General features: G+C 38.8%; 1 long non-coding RNA gene across 2 annotated transcripts in view; it reads right to left on the bottom strand.

The window, feature by feature from the left end:
• Positions 1-3296: 3296 nt before the first annotated feature.
• The window catches only part of LOC147757892 (uncharacterized), a 75460-nt gene continuing 59646 nt past the window's right edge, over positions 3297-19110 (bottom strand). Inside the window, exons 1-3 of one of the 2 annotated variants that reach the window (XR_015319982.1) lie at positions 6644-6772; positions 6371-6477; positions 3297-3476 (exon numbers count right to left, since the gene is read on the bottom strand). This is a non-coding gene — a long non-coding RNA (uncharacterized LOC147757892). Of the gene's footprint in view, positions 3477-6370; positions 6478-6643; positions 6773-19110 lie in introns of those variants that run through there. The other variant, XR_015319983.1, reaches the window with a different exon arrangement.

Genomic DNA, 19110 nt, shown 5'->3' with positions numbered 1-19110 from the left:
TATAGTCTGTAGCGGCCCGAGGCCGCTGCCTTAAGGTTTTTTCGATTGTGGTTTTCATACTTTTTAGCTGGGTTAACCAACCTGTGGCTCTGTGGATAGCTGGTGCTGCTGTCGATGCTACAGGGCACAGAGGAAAGCCAAAGTGAAACGGCTAGCCAACAGGCGTAAAAGACTTTTAATAATGCATCTAATGAGTAGCGATACATAGGTAAGCTATTGACATATGGAGAAGCACTATGTGATACGAAAGAAAAGAAAAACGTACCAGTGTTAGTATAAAATATGTGCTACGGTACCTTCCCATTGATAGCCTACTGGTCCTGCAAACGGCCTTTAACATCTAACAAATATACTCATTAATGCGTCTTAGCCACCTGCTTTAATTATCATATCTTCATTGATGTTTTCTGAATTATGCGTCTAATAGTACATTCAACCAAAGCGTAGCTGAAAATGTTAAAGAAAAATCACAGGAAAAAAAGACGAACGTTAAGCGGATAAATATCAACCTATCCTCTTTCGCATTGCATATACTCCTTTACTTTCATGGTCTATTGAAACCTCTAGCAGGTGCCTTATTTACGGACTAGCCTTCTATGAGCTCACAGATAAATGAAATACAGATTATAAGGAACTAAAGCATGGCTCCTAGCTAAATTAATGAAGATCGCACGTATATACATGGCCATAACACTTTTCAATTGTCAATTGCCTTGACTCATCGGTTTGAGCATGCGACTAAAAAGATAAGCGCCGCAGAATTCCCTTTGCTAATGGGTGGGCCGAATTATTAATGAAAAGGTCCCCAAAATAGACATAAAAATCTTTCATAACAGAAATCTATTCCATCTCGCTTGCGTTACATTCAGAAAGTGGTCACTGCGAGAATCTGCTCCTACAGAACTAACTAGTGTATCATAGCCATCGTATACTACATTTCCAACTGCCTTCCTATGTATAATGCTGAAATGCTTAGCAAGTCAGCTGCTCTTCTTAATTCTTCTTTTATTAGGCGTAATGTTCGTTTGTACATGTCAAGGACAAATTCGGCACAGCAACATATTTAGGACAAAAACACCAAAAGGAAGATATATTCTGCTCGTTGCAGAATTTTTTTTGCGTTTCTGTTACTAAATTTTATATATTTAAAAAAGAAAACATCGTTTGTATTGTAGTCTATCAGTACAGAGATGGGGTACAAAACGAGCTTATTGTCAGATATTATTGTCTGCCCCTCTCAGAGGATACTCGAATCAGAAGTTTGCTTTAATGTTTCGATGTCATTTAGTAGGATCATCATTACAAGGTTGTTTGAAACCGACGACTTGTTCCAATTTAAGACAAAGTTGTGCTATAATTATACTGGCATTTTTTTTTGCCATAATGTTTCATCAATTTTTCTGTTGGTATTCTTCCCTTTGTCACCCTCGTGTTTTGTGGAAGAACGGTTGGTCATCAGCCAAGTAGCCACCAAGTGCGAATCCAGGCTGCAATATCAAAAATAAGTGAACTTACAAGGGCGCCATTTTTAGTCTTACAATTTCCTTCAACAGAGAGGTCATCAAAAAGAAAAACCGAGAAACCATATATGAGTATGGTGCACGATGACAAGCCGTCAAAATCATCTCGACTAGCGGAACTGCATTTTACAAAAATTTAGCTTTTTATAGGCAACAACAAAACTCTACCGCATATAATATATACTATAAAGCAGTAAATCTACGTAAATAAAAAGTCAATGAACCCGGATCAGTGGTTGTTTATCAATTACCTGCGAAACCATCTTCAACTGCAGGTGCCAGTAAAATCTAGCCTGCACTCACCCTGGTCTCATGTAGCTAGAACGACAGTTGAAATCAGCCTCCATAAGCACATTTGGTCCATCAAGAGGAAAACGGACAGAACTGGGCCATGCCTCCTTGGGCCCTAGAAGAGCACTTGATGAAGAGCATTTAAAACCGAAGAAGCTGTCCGCTATTCAAATCCGTGAAAGCACGGATTCACGCACGTTGAGCGCCCAGACTATGAAATGGGTACGCGGCCAAGTGAGATCTGAGGATGCCGTTCCTCGATATATGGCCTACGTCGTCACATGCGGCTTTTTTTTTTCTTTTCTGCTTTGAGTGCGCTCTGACTCTATCTCTAACTGAATTTCGTTCTTTAGTTCACGCGATTTATGTGGAAAACTCAATTGGATTCGCCTTTATCGGGTCTCTTATACGCGATAAGAGCCCAGAAATACTTTCACGTTCTTCATATCTATGCTCCACCCGTCATGGCCAGTTATTAACCGCCTTTGCCCTAAGGAAATCCTTGGCGGGCACTCGGAACCAGCCGCGAGAGACGCATGCTTCCAAACCAAACCTGACATGCAGTGGAATCGATGAAAGGGGAGATTTAAAAAATTCGAGTACAGGGGGAAGGGACTTGTAGATGAATTAAGGAACCGAGAAAGAAGCTGCTTCGAGAATGGGTTAAATATGGGTCCGCGACAAAAGACTATAGAAACATGAATAAAAACACCACTCCAGTCGTTCGCGATATGTTCGTGTGGCCTAACCATTCCTGCCCTATAGGGGGACGTGCCTGAGAATCTGGTAGCTCGCAGACGAGCAGCGACACGATCATCTTTGTTCGCTTTTAGTAATGATGATAATTGTTTTCTAAGTACCGCAACACTTGAAGACAGTGCACAGTTGACTGTGCAATAAATTTGGTCGAAGTAAATTAGGACAAAGGGTAAGCTCATTCACTGAAATATCATTTCCCGAAAAAACCAACTAAATGCTTTGTTTGTGTTATAGTTAGCTATTACATCTAGTGAATTTATTCGTTTGTCTGCCACTTTCCGACCCTCATGAGTTTCTGTAGAGTTTAGAAATCACTATCTTCAGGGAATACTTAGCAGAGAAATTCAGTTAAGATAAAGTAAACTTTACATTTTTTGTTTAGTAGATCATCGAAATCGTTTACTACTATATGCATAGCTAGTATTTGAATCATTCTTGTAATTTTATAGATGTCAAAATACTTATTAATATACAATTAACATTTTAAACATACCCCTATGATAACAACAGAACGCCTTTTAATGGAGTTAGATAGATATAAAACGGGTTGGCAGAATACGTCAGGTTCCAGGTTAAATTGTCCGGTAACCGCAAGAAAACCAATTAAGCCATTTTCTTTGACTCGTAGATGGGGAGCCCTACATAACAATACTACGGTGAATATTTTCGTCAACGGTGCCTGAGCATCTGGCACCTTTTTATTTTATTACTACATATGTTGCTCATTCGACACGCAAATATATGTACAATAGGAACACAGTGCCCTGGGCTGAGTTCACCGCATCGTTCGCTGTGTAGAGCGGTGTTCTATAGTCAGCTGATCCTGTTCTAGTATTTGTGGACCCGTCGTTGCCGTGCGATATTCCTTCCTACCGAGTACTTCATGGAAGTGGTTTTCTGTAGTTTCTGAAATATTTGTAGTTCCTTTTGTTGCTCTAAGATAAGATGCAATACTTTGTGACGTGCTGCCTTTCCGCGGCACACGTCATAATCTTTTCACGCAATTTTCCGCTATCAAAGTAGGTTAATGCTCATTTTATAAACGTGAACGGACTTATTACCAATCAAGCTATTTCTATAAAACTATAGCGCTGTATGGCTTTTGGGAATTTCTCTAGGGATAGTTTAAATGACAGCCTATTCATAGTAACACTTTGTCTTACCATTGCCTGAATGCAACTAGATGTTCTGCATGGCATTCGCACTATTTCTCTTGATAATAACAGTGTAATATTTCTGCTCAGTGGCGCACACTTTGTATTTAACAGGGAAGCAACTAGTTAATCGCTTTAAGTCTTCGCCTTAGATAGGTAGGCTCGACATCAACTCGTAATTCGTGGACGGGGGTGTAGGGTCTAGCATTTGGTCTTAGCAATCGGTGACAAGTTAGGTCAGCCTTAGTTTCGGCCCTTCGAGGTTACGAATATACGTAGTTACAATCTTCGACATATCTACTCAAGGTGACGACCTGTACACTCAGTTTTACGGCTAATTGTGCAACTTCTCTAATATATCAAACTACTTTCAACTGCGACAATTGTTACACCATGTGCAGCTTAACAGCTCTCTGGAACGGGGTAACCTCGCACGCAAGGGTCGCGTTAGCTTTTATCCATAGGCATATACATGATCGTGGCTACACGGCGCAACGAGAAGATTTAAAGTGAACTTTGTCTTCCTTTTATGTATTGCACGACACAATCACATGCACACGCAGTATAAGAACAGATCATCGGCTATGGCAGTACGTCGACAGAATGGACCGACCGCCGTTCAGACTGTTGCACGTAACACAGTATCTTTCGGTATGTACGGTATCATAGCACTGGAGTTGTCTATGCTATCGGCGTAATAATTTCGCAATCAAAATTATGGTTGTGCCAGACACAGAAAGTATCAACAGTTGGCAGAAGTCAGTGTGAGCGTCGTGTTCGCAAATAGAGCGGCCACCATGTTTTACATACTAACAGCAAACATCCATTCGATGCGACCATGAAGATCTATATTTGAGGGGAGAATACGGCGTGTACCGTTTTTGCCCTGATAAGACGAGATAAACATCCGCAATCTAATAGCGGGCTATTCACAAGGTCTACATAATCTATTTGCGCTAATTATATTACTACAAACGTGTTGAGAATTCATCATTGCCTCAATTCAAGCATATCTAAACGAGAACAGAATCAAAAAAACGGGCAAACATTGACTCATAATAGATACTAGTGAACACAGTACCTCATTCTAATATGTACACATAATAATGGCACAGTGCTACAAGCTATCTGGTATACTAAAGACAGTTAATTAATAAGGTTTAATAATAATAGGGTTATCGCGGAGAAGATCGGCTTTCCGTTTTACGGCCAACTGATTTCTGACGGCTAAGCGACGGCGAAAAGGCCGAATAGATTAGAATCTATTAAATATTGGATGTTGATTATTTGATAGAAGGTGCAGCACTTGGTGTAGCTGGATCGTAACAGGAGTACGCGCATTTAGTGGGGCGTTAAGTTGGGTGACTAATAGGACTAAATCCCGTCGATTTTTTTTGCAAAGACCGAAACGTCCTGGGTTCTGCACCTCCTTAACAGGTAATCATGTTTGTAGCGCGTGGGGTACCGAATTTGTTATGAGCAAGAAGTGCATAAACGTTCGTACTGATCAGACTTAAGTGTGCGGCGACCTAAAATACAGAACTTAAGTCGTTCGACAAATCTCAGAACTCAGCTGAGCATTGAACCCAGAACTTATTCAATTTTATAACTTATACGATGAATAAAATTATTTCACAACATTCATACCTCTTTTCGCCTCATGAATGCACCGTGTTTGATTGTAATGTTTATTTATGACAAATTTGAAAAATACATTTCAGGTACGTTCTGTACTATCTATCTACGCTTAGGTGCGTTTCAAACAGGAGTTTGCTTTTGCTAATTGTTTCCTACGTTAATTTGTTCCTACTGGTAGCTTTCTTTGATACAAAAGTATGTAAGTATGCTCACGTTGAAACCGTCTCGTGCTGTATGTATCATTACCCTTAGAAATAAGTGTTCTATCCTAATGTCAGTCCAGTCGACCATCCAAATATTCGAAATTAGGAGAATGGTTCAGTTTTAGTCTATGTAGTCTATGCAGTTTCTCTGATTAGTTAATCTGATTAATAAGAAGTTGCATATGTACGGGTTACCTCGAAACAACGAGCATATATTTTAATAAGCCGCAAATAGTCTTCACAGCTAGGTTTCGGGCCAGCAAAGTTTAACACATGTGACTGGTTGACTTTTTGTCCCGAAACTATATAACTCGCCGCCAGGGCCCTGAGAAAGCGACAAAAGCACACTGTATTTGTGTCCACTAAGGATACTTCCCTTTCGCGCTTTCTCTGTAAAAAAAAAACAAACGCGTCTTTTCATACCGCCACTTTCGAAAGCGCCAACAAAATTGATAGGTATGAGTAATGCTCTTTTAAGATCACGGCTCAAACGTCATTCCGCGAACCCGTATACATAGTTTTCTTTTTACTTTTGTTGTACTTTAGAAGCGTAAGCGTCCTCCATGCGAATCTAATTATTAAACATGAAAGCGCTGGGGAAATTTTCTAATTAGATGGTTAATTACGTTATATAATACTGAAAGTATCTGTTTGGATACCCTATCATTACAAACTTAGGGTCCTAGTGAATTGTATGGATTTTTTCACCTTCTAAAAAAAAACAAAAAAAAAACACTTACATTCTAAATAGATATGCAACGTCATTATAAATAGATTCTTTCGCCTTTCTCAAGTGGAGTCTTACCTCTTCTTTGAACGATATTTGTTGTCGTAGATTTCGCGCGTTGAAGTCTTCGTCGCATGACAGATGGCAACAGCATTTTATAAATTGTTGCCTGCAAGCAGTCGTCCCTTTATCAATTCACAACAACAACAACAACAACAAAAACAAAGTAGTTTTCGATGAGAAAGTTGAATTTTACTATTGATTTTTCGTTTTAAGAACGTTTTACCTAAGCTTACTAGAGTTCAATTTAATACTGTCTACACTATGAGTGAACGTGATACCCTTACGAACATTTATGAGAAAGCTGAGGCTGTACTCTGACCCCCTAACCGGACACGTTCTGGTCACTGTTATCTTTAATGGTTGTGCGCAAGCATATGTACTAACGTCTCCAGATGAAGCCGTCTTCGGAACAGCGCGTATCAATCACAGAGTATATAATATTAACCTGGAAAAAACATTTAAACGGAAAAATCAAAAGTACTATAAAGAAGTTTCGGAAAAGGCCAGATGTAGCTAGATAAAACGTAAATCTGTTCGAACTCGAAAAATCCTAAAAAGCAAATCTGAAATGCAGCTTGATAACTGAAAATGGGCTACTGCTTATGTCAACTTTGTCTCGGTATAAATACCCTTTTTATTCATTACCCATTTGGCAATTAGTGTACTATAATCTTCTAGTCTATCGTCCGCAGACATAGCAAGACTGCCTATAAATGATTATATATGATTTATTTTGCGATCTGTCGTGGCGGAAATTATGTACATTTCATACTAAAAGTACGTGTATAAAATAATATAGAAGGGAAGAAATGAAGAAAATAATCCGAGGGGAAAAAAAACAAAAAGAAATCAGTATAAATTATTAGAGCATTCTCTAACTAATTCTAAAGAAAAACAGGAACGGAACTATACAATTTGTCACACTAAAATAATACAGTTGCTTACCCGAAGTACGTAAATCGAATAAAATGGCCAAGAAAATAAAGAGATTATTAAGTCACTCTGCCAGGCGCCCTTTATTCAAAACCACATTTCAAACATTTGCCCCTGGATATCGGCAGTGTTAAAGCGTTACTAAATGTTCCCCAAGGCCCCAAAACAAAGTGTCTACAATAGAGCGCGTTGTTGTAGCTAACCGTAAGAACTGATGAGAGTACGATATTAAGGAAATAGCCTAGCTATTAAATAAATCTTCGATAATTTTAGTAATTCTAACATTAATAACTAAATAAGGATTATGTAAATTTATGATAAAATCATTTGCTTGACCTAGCACATAGGACAAAGGACAAAAAAATATAACAATTATCATTACACGAAGTCTTGTATGTCCATTTAGGACGAAAACCAATTGACCAGCAGTAAAGTCAAGAGGCTAGCCTGCTAGTTTCCATTTAGCGGCGGAAGGTGTCGCTGGGGAGCTATTGCCGGTCAGCGAAGATACGCAGGTAGAGCGGAATCGAGAGATGAAAACGGACCAGGGCCTACAATGCTACGACTAATTCCCAGTTGGACATAGCAACAAGTTTGAAAGTAAAGAAATCTGCGAAACTTACACCTTTTAGGGGAAAAGACGATAGGAGCAAGCGGAATAAACATTCGACCAACTACTACTAGTCCGCCATAGCGACTAAGCAGGCCCCCGCTCATACAGCCTGCTTAAAAAAAAGGCGCACAAAAATAGGTTACAAGTTAGGAGAACAGTAACGGGTAGGTAAGAGGCTAGTTCGACATAAATCAAACTAACTCTCCGATATCCAGGCATATTGCCCCAGTAGAAGCATTTATTCGGAAAATACAGCATAAAGCTAGACGAAAACAACAGCGATAGCAGTACGGTGACAAAAGAAAAGCCAGACAGAGGATGCAATGGCCGGTTATGGCGGAAAGAAAAAACTGCTAAAATGTATTAAGGACGTTCATGTTCTTATCACAAATGACCAGTTAAGCACTATTAGAATCATAGCAATCTGAAGTCTACACAGGTATATAATTAAAAGCCACTTCTTTCGATTGACTTACAAATCAGAACATGTTTATGATGAGCAGTATTTGAAGGATCATTATTACTAGTATTACTATTTCAGTATGCCAAACTCTCTTAAGAATGTACGTGCAAATCCTCCAAAATCAAGCGCCCTCTATTTAATTTGAAGACCTGTCTGTCCCTTCTAGCCCAAAATGGTCGGCGCTGTGTCTTCTCTTCCTGAGCAGCCATTACTGTGAAGATAGAGAAGGAAAGAAAAGAAGCAGCAAGGAAACCAACAGGAAAATATTGGACATATGGCTCATGGGAACAAAGATGAAGACGTACTGGCATAGTTGGTGTGGAGTAACTGACGCGAACTCGAAGTGGATCTAAAAGTGTTTCAACGGACACATCCGCAGAGACCAAAGCGAGCATAACGGATGTACGGGAAACTCGATTTACGTGTTACTACTCGGAAATTGAAAGATCCATATTTTTACGACCTCCCGCTTTGAAATGGAAGGACAATTTGTACTCGAACCTATTCTGTCCGTCTGTACAGGGACAGGCCGCTGGTCGAAGGACCGTCGGGAGTGGCGCTTCGGCTCGCTAAAAATGACCGGGAATTGGTATTCAAACAGGAGGCCAGTGTTTTTCCAAGAAAACGCAAAGATGTCATTAAGCGAAGAGATAAGTAGTACTGCAGGGTGGAGAAAATAGGTGGCAGCAGGAAGTCCAGTCCTGCAAGTAGCCGGTATGGAACTTTAATTCAGGAAGCCAGTAGGCGTGTATGAAAAGTTAACGAGGAACTCGATAGAAAAGTAATGGTAAACGATTCATAGGTGTCCTTAAATAAAGCCGGCTTTAATTTGAAGACGTTCTAGTTACAATAACCTGGTAAAAACTTGACTTGGTGCTAGGCTATTAAGAAGCGATAAAATTTATCAGTTTTATTGTACTTAATTGTCGATTCGGTAATAATCAGAATTAGAGAATGCCTTAAGCTAGAGAATCGTACTATATTTGGTTAAAAGTTGTAAACCTATATTAGACAGCGTGCATTTTATAATAAAATACAGAAGAGCAAAGTTACGTGAGGGAAACCAAATAAGCCTGGATTTTACGACAATACTGTGACTTAATTGAGAGGTGACAATGGCCGCCAACAAAAATTTTACACATATCTTCTTAACGCATTTTAATTTGCGTTTTCGAAATCGTGCAGGAATTTTGAGTCTGCCTGGAATAGTCAGGAACAACAGGAGACGGTATAAGCTCGAAATCGGCGTAGATATATTTTATAACGGCGAGAGCTAGCCGAATAAAGCTCGGACTCAAAGAAGAGCTACTCTAAGCTATTAGACTCCTGAAACAAGAGACGTTGAAGAGATCACCTTAACCAAAGTCTGGCACTATATATATGCATCGGCGCTTAACTCGGTCTTGTACAAAGCTATACCTTGTATCTTGAGACCTACAACATCTAAACAGACAACCAAAATTGGGTAATTAAGAGGGAAGTGGAATCCCCAAGGAAAGTATCTTAAGAAACTTACTGGCTTTAGTGAAGAAGAACGTTTCGTACAACTTGATTGCATCTAACGAGCTTTTCAATACGACACACAGCAGGGTCCATATCTAAAACTCTGATTTAAGAAGTGGCATTGCTGTATATGTTGGTACAATGAAACGATATTAGGCTTGTTAATAATTCATATCGTAGTTTAAAAATCCCGGTATTTGTGCGTATGGACTCCTATATTCAAGGTCAATTGTGCCAGTAACATATCAGGCGTCTGTACGCAATGCAGTCACTGTCTGGCGTTAGTTTGGGTCCAATTTTTTTGTAAAATTGTAAGTTCCGGAAACATGCCCTTATTCAAGTGGAGCTTCTGCATCTAAAACTTTGATACTCCCTATAGATAAACTGGAAATCTTTATATTTTACCTTGCAGAATTCGTTGTCGCTTGCGATCGAGAATTTAAGCTTTGGAACTGATAGATGTGCATTGTTTAGCCATTGGCGTCAAAAAAGCAGACCAAGACGCATCAACTAGGCTTAGCCCAGAATACGATTAAACAAAACTACAACCATCTCTTTGGCCTTAAATCGCTGGCAGACGAAAGTTGATATTCAGATGCCATCCATGAAAATATTTACACAAATCGTATGTTGTTTATTCATTCTCGTCAGTGGCCTAGCTTTTTTTTTAATCAGAGACCTAGTCGTGGAAGCTAGCGCTTCGAACTCATCAATAGATATCAAGATTTATAGCTATATTAATCACTTAACGACTAAAAATTGCTCGATTTAAGCTATCTTGCCCGCAAGTTCGGTAGCTGGATCCATCACTGGTGTAAGATGTATAGTGGTCGTAGTGATCATGAGAACTTCTTATCGGCAGCATTCTTAAAACGCTTAGTTGGAATTAGGTATTTGATAGGTTTATCAGTGATCCTTTGTGATATTTTGAAGTGACATACTGAAGAAATTTTAGAAGACATGCAAAGACCTATCTTTAGATGGTGGACTATTTGCGTTTAGTTCCAATGGGCTTATCCGCGTATATGACGGCGGTTAGAACTTGGAAGTCGCCAAGAGACAGCTGACTCAGCAGGCCGAAATCTGCCATCCCTCATTGGAGCATTGATCTCGGCTTTTCATTCTTCTTCAACCTAGTCACCCTTTAGCGCCAGTTTTACATCGATTGCACAAAGCTTGTTTGGGGCCTAAGGTTTTACCTTAATAGTCTGCTATTGCATGCCAACCGGAAAACTTTCTCGCTAGTTTACTTATGTGTCACTTCCACAGATAAGCATTGGACGTAGGCTTTAGGGATTTAGTAGTGCTACTTCTATGCTCAGTTCGGAGAAAGATTTGCTTGCGTAGTAAATGAAAAAAAAAAACGCTTGTTTAATTTCACTGAAGATACTGGTCGTTTATTCAGTCTCGACCATTATCGATGCTGTACTGAAGCATATGCACCAGATCTATGGCTTGCAATCTTGATTCCATAGATCAGATAGCTAAAGTCATTCAGGACGGAGAGATTCCATCTTGTTAAGGGGAGGCTCATAGCTGTCGGTATCATCCACCTAAAGAGGTACACGTCGCGGCCGCACAAAAACAAGCAATTATAGCTATTATAACACCGCTAATATTATATAATCATTACGAATTTTTATGTGACTACCGAAGCAGATAATGGTAGGACACAGATGGCCTCACCAAACAATCAACCCTGATTGTTTCCTGATTGGATGCCTAGGACAATATTACACTTAAAGGATTATTGCACTTAAAGTTGGACAAGTTGGAACCGATCGGAGCCTGCAGGCATGCATTTCGTTGTCACGAAGAAGATGTACGTTTGTTACTGCAGGAGTGCCTTCTTTCCGGCAGAACTGTGATACTGCGGTACGAAGTAACGCTACGAGGCATATTCGCGAGCCATAGCTACAGCCGATGGCTATACCAGAAAGAATTAAAACACTAAACCAGACAATTGCTCCTATCCGAATCACAGTAAAAGCGTCCTCTTCATTCGAATAAATGAAACAATCACTTAAGGGTTCAACGGTGCTTTATCGTCTCTCCTTCGTTTTCTTCCGCCTCTGTCTTGACTCCTTCACGCCTACTAATGACGAACCCAGTTCGAGGGTAGGCCATCGGGTGTATGTCATGTCAGCTATTTACGTGATCTAAAACGCGATGCTCGTAAGTGCTTTCAGTCAAGCATTTTCGCTAAGCGGCTTTCAAGCTGTTAAACTCGGTTTTTCTTCGTTCTGATTCGTAAGCATCGGCTACTTGTGAGTCCCTTTTATCCTAACTGCCTTCCCCCTGTTCCTGACAACGGTTGAGGCTATGCTGCCTGCACAGTCGTAGCAGTACAGCGCATTGACTCCTTTAGCGAGCCTTATAGGGCGCTCCTCTTCCCATCCAAACTGGAGACACATACTTTTTAAATAGCCACAGACGTATCCATACTTAAAGTTGTAGGAGAAAACAGTGCTGGAAGGAAACCTCGGCAAGTTACTCTGGCAGACCCCCAATATGTTCGCTTTGCGTATCTCCCCTCTCGACGTCGATCGGTGTACCGTCCGCCAAATTCTATTACTGTGATAATGTTGTTTAATGTAATAGTCTTTCTCGTTCCCCACACCTGGCTGACTCTCTTTTCTCTTTTCGAGGTTGCGAATTCTTTATATGACTAGCTATACGTCCAGTGTCTCGTCTGCTCCTAGACCGTTTTGTAGTTTTGCTGGCGGGAATATTTTCTGTACATAAGTGCTAGTAACAAACAAGGGTATGGCTAGAAAGAGCAAGAGATCCCAAAGCATCAATGACATCACTTTATCGGCTTAACGCGCGTTAACCAATCAAAAACTATAATGGCAAGAAGAAAAGAAGTGAGTTTACTTTATGCCTAGATTTTTGCCTTTTTAAAGGGTAACTTCAATGGTTTGTTTTGGCAGACGTGGCATTAAATGCCACGCATCGACCTTACGCAAAGGGTTCGTACACGCATTACTAGCCTATCGAAGAATACCCTGTGTACAAGGTGGCATCGTACGCCGAAAACATGTCCTACGTGGACTCTATGTCCAGTAGGAAAGGTAGGTGTGTATACAGTAAGTACTCGAAAATGCGTTGGTTGTCTTCAAGCCAAAATCGAAACAAACATATTTTATACTTTAGGAAGATATTACTGAATAGAATGTACGCTACTTTGATCGATGACCTTCTGCCATTTTTCTGGTAACCGCATATATCTGTCTATATACAACTTTTGTCGCTTCTAAGCAAAAAGCTGTGAAAGTGATTTCTGCTTCCCTTAATTGAAACAGATAGTAGTCTGATGCGGCAAGATCCGGGCTATACGGTGCATGCCTTATCGTTGTTACATTACACCATTAAAATTTCTCATGTAAGTTCTTTCAATTTTTCTGATAGCTAAAGATCTGACGTTGTCGTGTTGGAAGACGATGCCTCTTCTCTTCATTAATTCTGCTCGATTTTTTTCAGTGGCTTGTCTTACAGCAAAGGCCCGATTGATCGTTTAGCCGGACGGCAGTCCCTCATAGTGCATAATTTCTTTTCTAATCTCATATAATCACATAGTATCTTCACACCTTCTTCTACACCAGTTTGGCCTTAATGGTAGAAAAATGCCGTCCACCGTGTATTAGGTCGTAACCTTCTAGTTGTTTGTAGCTTTCAAGATGCACTTAGAAACAATATCAGAATAAAGGTTAATTAATAAAGATAACAATAATAATAAAGAAATTAGATATAATTTTTTTTAAATACTAAAACATGAAGCTGCATTCGGACTAAATGGCACCACTGATCAGCAAAATTGCACTTACTTGGTACTACTAGTACGCAGGGCTAGCATGTAAATCTACCAGTGGGGACAGTGCGATGTTTCCTAAACCAGTGATCAATTGGATCATTACTTTTTGAGGGTACAATGATAGGACCAATTTAAATTTACTGCAAAAACTAACTTCATCATGTGTTCTGAAGGACTTTAGTAAAAATAGGAAATTTTATTTCCAACGGAAGAGGGAACAGCTTCACATTACCATTTTCATGTGACAGTACATCTTTATGAAAATCTTTCAAACAAATGAGTCGAATCAGGAGGTCCTTTAGGTTACCCCGGCCATTATAAAGACGTGACGCCAGTCAGGACTTTTTCGTGTAGGGATATTTTAGAGACAAAGTCTGCACCAAGGAACCTATAGCACTGCAAGATTTAAAGGCCGCAGTCGGCCGAAAACATAGCAAAAAACCGAATGTAATGTCTGTTGAAGTTTGCGAATCAATAGCCACTAGCAGCAATGTATTGGCTAGAACGGCAATATGTATGAACATCGAACGTTGCAGTAAAGCTTTCCACTATCTGTGAATAGAAACCGAAACTCTCACAATTCAGAATTTTTTTTAGGACATCCTTTATACATATATATACATTTTCAAACGTGAAACGCCTTATCTGGGCTTCGTTTTTTTATTCATCATAAAAATAGATTCTCCGGCAACAAAGTACCTTTTAAAATTTAGGCATCTAAAAATAGTACATCAACTTGCTTAATGTGCAAGTTACAGTTGTAGGTGTTGTCAATTAATTCCACAGTTGTGTGTGTTAACCGTTAAGCCTTAAAATTCGAAAACGTAACGACATTTTCTACCGAAAAACCGATATTAATAATTATTTCGAAAAAAAAACAAAACTCAAATAAGGTTAATATTTCTGTGGCACATGCGACATTTTAAACTTTGTCCTGTGATGGTGTTTTTTTTTGGTAAAACATTGACGCAGAGGTTTTTCTTAGGTTGTTTTTCCCGTTATTACATCCTTTCTTAATGTTAAAAATTAAAAAAACTTTAATTACTTTATTGGAACATTTATTATTGCTATAATATCGACTCACAGAGTGAAGAAGAATAAGCGTATCCACTGGCACACGTCGTTTCGTACTGGGAGACAGCTGCGTGAGTCAATGTCAGACGGCCTAAGCATCTGTCCTAAAATTCGCCTCATCCAGATGCGGTTGGCATTACAGTTAGGTCCACAGAAGGCAACTAATTTTAACATCGCAGCTGATGATATTATTGAAAACGTGAGATAATGATCAATGCACCATAAAAGTGCTCCGTTGTTTATTGTCAGTAGTCTGTTTCCGACTGCAGTGTTCGCCGTGGCCTAAAATTTTCGCCGAACCACTCAAATCAGATACTGTACGTATGTACCTCTTATGCCCTTAAGCTATTATACTCGTTTGCCGAGAGCTAATTCCGATCTCCCAGTTTTTGGTTGGATTGTCGTACTGGCAGACACATAGTACTCAGGAGCCTCGAAAGGACGGCCCAACCAAATGGGAGCGGCGGCGGTATGGGGCTGACATGTGGGGGGCGTTTCGAGTGTGTCAGTAACACTCGTTCTCAGTAAAGTTGACATGAGCCATTTCAAGTCAATCGGTGTCCTGTTCTAGGCTCTTATCGTTCCAAAGGGACGAATCATCATCCTGAGTTGCATGCATCAAACGTGGCAAACAATCGGTGGTTGGTCCTACTGAATTTTCAAGGTCGGCTTGGTCCTACCGCCGGATCGACTATTGTGATTGAATACGTTGTAATCAAACAATTTTCGGGAAGTTAAACGGGCACTTCTCAATATTCTCACACCACAGCCGGATCCAAATTATCAATAAGCAGGGATTAATGGATGGTCGAGTTCTTTCATAGATGCCCAAGTCTTCTGATTCACAATGGATATAACGGAGCGTAAAAATGCGTTCTATACTAGATAACTGAATCTGTTAGAACCACTAATAGGTAGGCCTGCAGATATATTCATTTTGAGCAGTAAATTTGGTAGATTATACGTTCAGATAACGGAAAAATGTCATGCTAATTGTGTTAGCAAATTGCCCGTACATTAGCATAAAAAGATGTTTAAAGTAAATAGAAATATATCAATACCGGATTCACATACGCATTCTCTCTCTCTCTCTCTCTCTCTCTCTCTCTATATATATATATATATATATAGAGAGAGAGAGAGAGAGAGAGAGAGAGAGAGAGAGAGACGCGCCTAAATTGAAAATTTATTTTCTCTATCGTTTCCAACATTACATATAAACAAAAACAGACATTTGCATAAAGTTTTTTGCATATGCTAGAACTGTCATTTCCGTTAGTTTACTCAATATGATCAACACCTGCCGTGACTACAGCTTTAATTCAGGACCTAATCAGACATTTCCAAAGTATTTCTTTAATTCGCGAATAACTCGTTGTAATGGTGGTACGTCAAGAGATGCTGACAAAATAATGTCGCTCAGATACAGTATATTCAAAAAATTACAACGAAATTGAATTTTGGGCTGGTAGCAGGCCAGAAGTCTTGAAAATGCAAAGGTTCGAACAGGCCAGGGATTCAAAAGGGTCGAGAGGGCAAAAAAATCCAAAGAAGTAACCGTTAGAACCTACTTGGACGACATATTTTACAATCTATATTCTCCACTGTAAAAAGGCTATTAACTTTTTTAATAAAAAAAGGCTTCTTGTGCCACTGTTATGAATTTTTGAGCTTTTCAAGTTTAAAATCTTTTGCAAAGTGTTTGTTGTGCTTCATTGGAATCTTCTTCGGATTTTTTTTTGGAAGTTTCTTAAAGAGGGGCAGTAACGAAAATCATATATTCATAGAAAAAAAAAAGTTTAATTTTTGTGAGTATTCCAGCCCTAGGAGATTAAATAACATCTAAAAACGTTGCATAGTCGTTCGCCACACTTTTTTGTCGATAGAAAAATTTGGCCTATTTCTCCTAATGCTTAAAAGTCGCTGGTTGGCGTACTATTGCTTATTATTGCGTATCATTATAGTTGGGTTTGGACCACACAAAGGCTCAAAGCCAGAATAAGGCAATGCTGTTCGCTGCAAGCTTGTAACGTGTTTCCAACAAGATATAGAGCATCATCATTATAATACTTTTGTGATTATTATATTGATTTTATCAGTTTACCTTTTTAACACCTATCTATGTTAGGGATCGCGTAGCTATAGAACAAGGTGAAAATTTAAACGATGATTCACTCAGTGACATACCCTTAGTGGTAAAGCAGGGTAACAAAGCAAAGAGCTAGACTATTAAGCTGCTCGAAAATTTTATCTGAGAATAAAATGAGGAGGGCACAAAAAATTATTTTCGTTATTATTTCGTTATTATTTTCGTTTCGTTATCCCATAGCAACGAATTGCTTTCCACGGCGAGCAACCCCAAATTGCGAAGCATTTCCGTTGAAATTCTAAAGGGTAAATACAAACCACGAAGATTTGTTACAAACTGGTCACGTGATCATGTCTATAGCTGCAGTGTATAGCGTCAGAAAATGTTCTGCAACAGAACCACAAGAATAGATACCTAATGTAATTAATAATAGTTAAGATAATTAAAGGGTACGAAATCCTAAAAAGAAAAAAAACAAACTCTTAGTTAAGAAAAACTTAATTTTCAAGATGATTTTTTTACGGAATCACACTTATCTTCAAGCTGACTACAACCCGTGCTAATACAGATCTTTGCACACCATGCATATTCATTCGTGCTTTTAGGCACCAGTGATTTACAATGATATCCTTTGATTTTGCAGATAATAGTCAGCTTTATGTTCCTCTATTGTTTGAGGTACCATTTAGCTAGAAATCGGTTGGTAGAACGATGATTCAAAATATAAAGTGATAACAGTTCAAAAAAGCCCATTTGGATTTGAATACTAAGAGGGCGTTGTGTTTCAGGGGGGGTTTTAAGAAAAAAAAAAATTCTTTAATCGTTTCTAGAATGGAAACGAATAATGCCATTTTGCTTAAAACTACAGAGGGGCGTTCTCTTTTAATTGTTTAAATATATATATATATATATATACCTCCCCCCCCTCCTGGTTTAGAATTCGTCACTGATCAAACTTTCGATATCGGTCAAGGCTAAGTTTTTTTTCGACGCGAAGATATTGATTATTTATTATCATTATTATTATAGCTATTAGTGTTTACTAAGTGCCACAAAACATTGAACGCATCAATTCGGGCAGGAAACCAGTCGTTCTAACTGCTATTCAGTCATTAGAGAAATATCCAATGCTGTAGCTTTACGAAACACATAGCAGTATAAAATGGGTTACACACTTTTGCTAAATACTTATTTATATGTATATATAATTTATAAGAGTGATATGTTTCCTGTGCTGTGTTCTTAAAACACTATTTGAATTGAAACAGAAGTTTTTTTCTCATATGCTAGAAATGTTATTTTTGACGGCCGTGTTTATTCAGGATCTATTCAGGGCACACGGACTAGTTTCGTATATTCCATTTACAATTGCTCTAATCAACAACCGTACAAAGAAAATTTATTATTTGAGGTATGAAAATGTAGCTAAACTAAAGAGATCAGTTTTAGACAAATAGAGATACGTTTTTTTTTTTTTCAATGAAACTGTTCAGAAGGTTTAAGAAGATTAAAAACAGTTTCAGCAAGTAACAAAAAAAAAAACGCTCAGAAGTTACATCGAGTGTTTGTCGCTGTTCTAAAATGTTGCAAGTGAAGAACATAAGTGCACAATCGATAAGAATGACTCGGACGAAAAATAGCTTTGGGAATTTGCTTTTACATGTATATTGTATATATATATGTGTGTATATAGATACAGTTCCCTTGCAAAACTGTAAACGAGCCTGTATAACGCTTGATATCCATGACCACGGTTATTATTATAATAGGCGCAATGTGTTGAACAGATTGGATTCAATTGTTAGGTAAATTGTTAGCTTTTTTTTTTTTTGTTGTACGCCTGAGTCACTGCATCAATTTTATGTTAATACTTATTAGAAGAATAACAATTGGGAGAAGCATTTTATTCTACTATATTTATTTTTATTCAGTACAGTCATCTTAGAAGGTACTGGTTTGTTGTCAAAGTTACGCCATCGGCAATCAAAAGCAACGATCTCAAACATCACAGCCGGAACTTCTGACGCTGAAATTACGACCGAAATTTTGAACTGTGGTTTACTCGCGTTTGTTTTGCTGATTATGAGGGATCTGCAAAGAGTTAAGCTCTAATTACTTTCAGCAGATGTGTCATCTGTTGCGAAGTGGTCTGTTTAAGACGAATCTCCTGAGTGACACGGCTGCGTTCCCCGGGGTTGTTGCTCTTCGTAGCGAAATACGGGCAGCTAGGTCGGTTGTATTTCTCTCACATGGTATATATACACAT

This window comes from Varroa destructor, unplaced genomic scaffold (genome assembly GCF_002443255.2).
Source record: "Varroa destructor unplaced genomic scaffold, Vdes_3.0 BEIS01000002.1, whole genome shotgun sequence".
In the NCBI taxonomy this organism is placed as follows: Eukaryota; Metazoa; Arthropoda; class Arachnida; order Mesostigmata; family Varroidae; genus Varroa; species Varroa destructor.
This window is presented reverse-complemented; position numbering and strand designations above follow the sequence as displayed.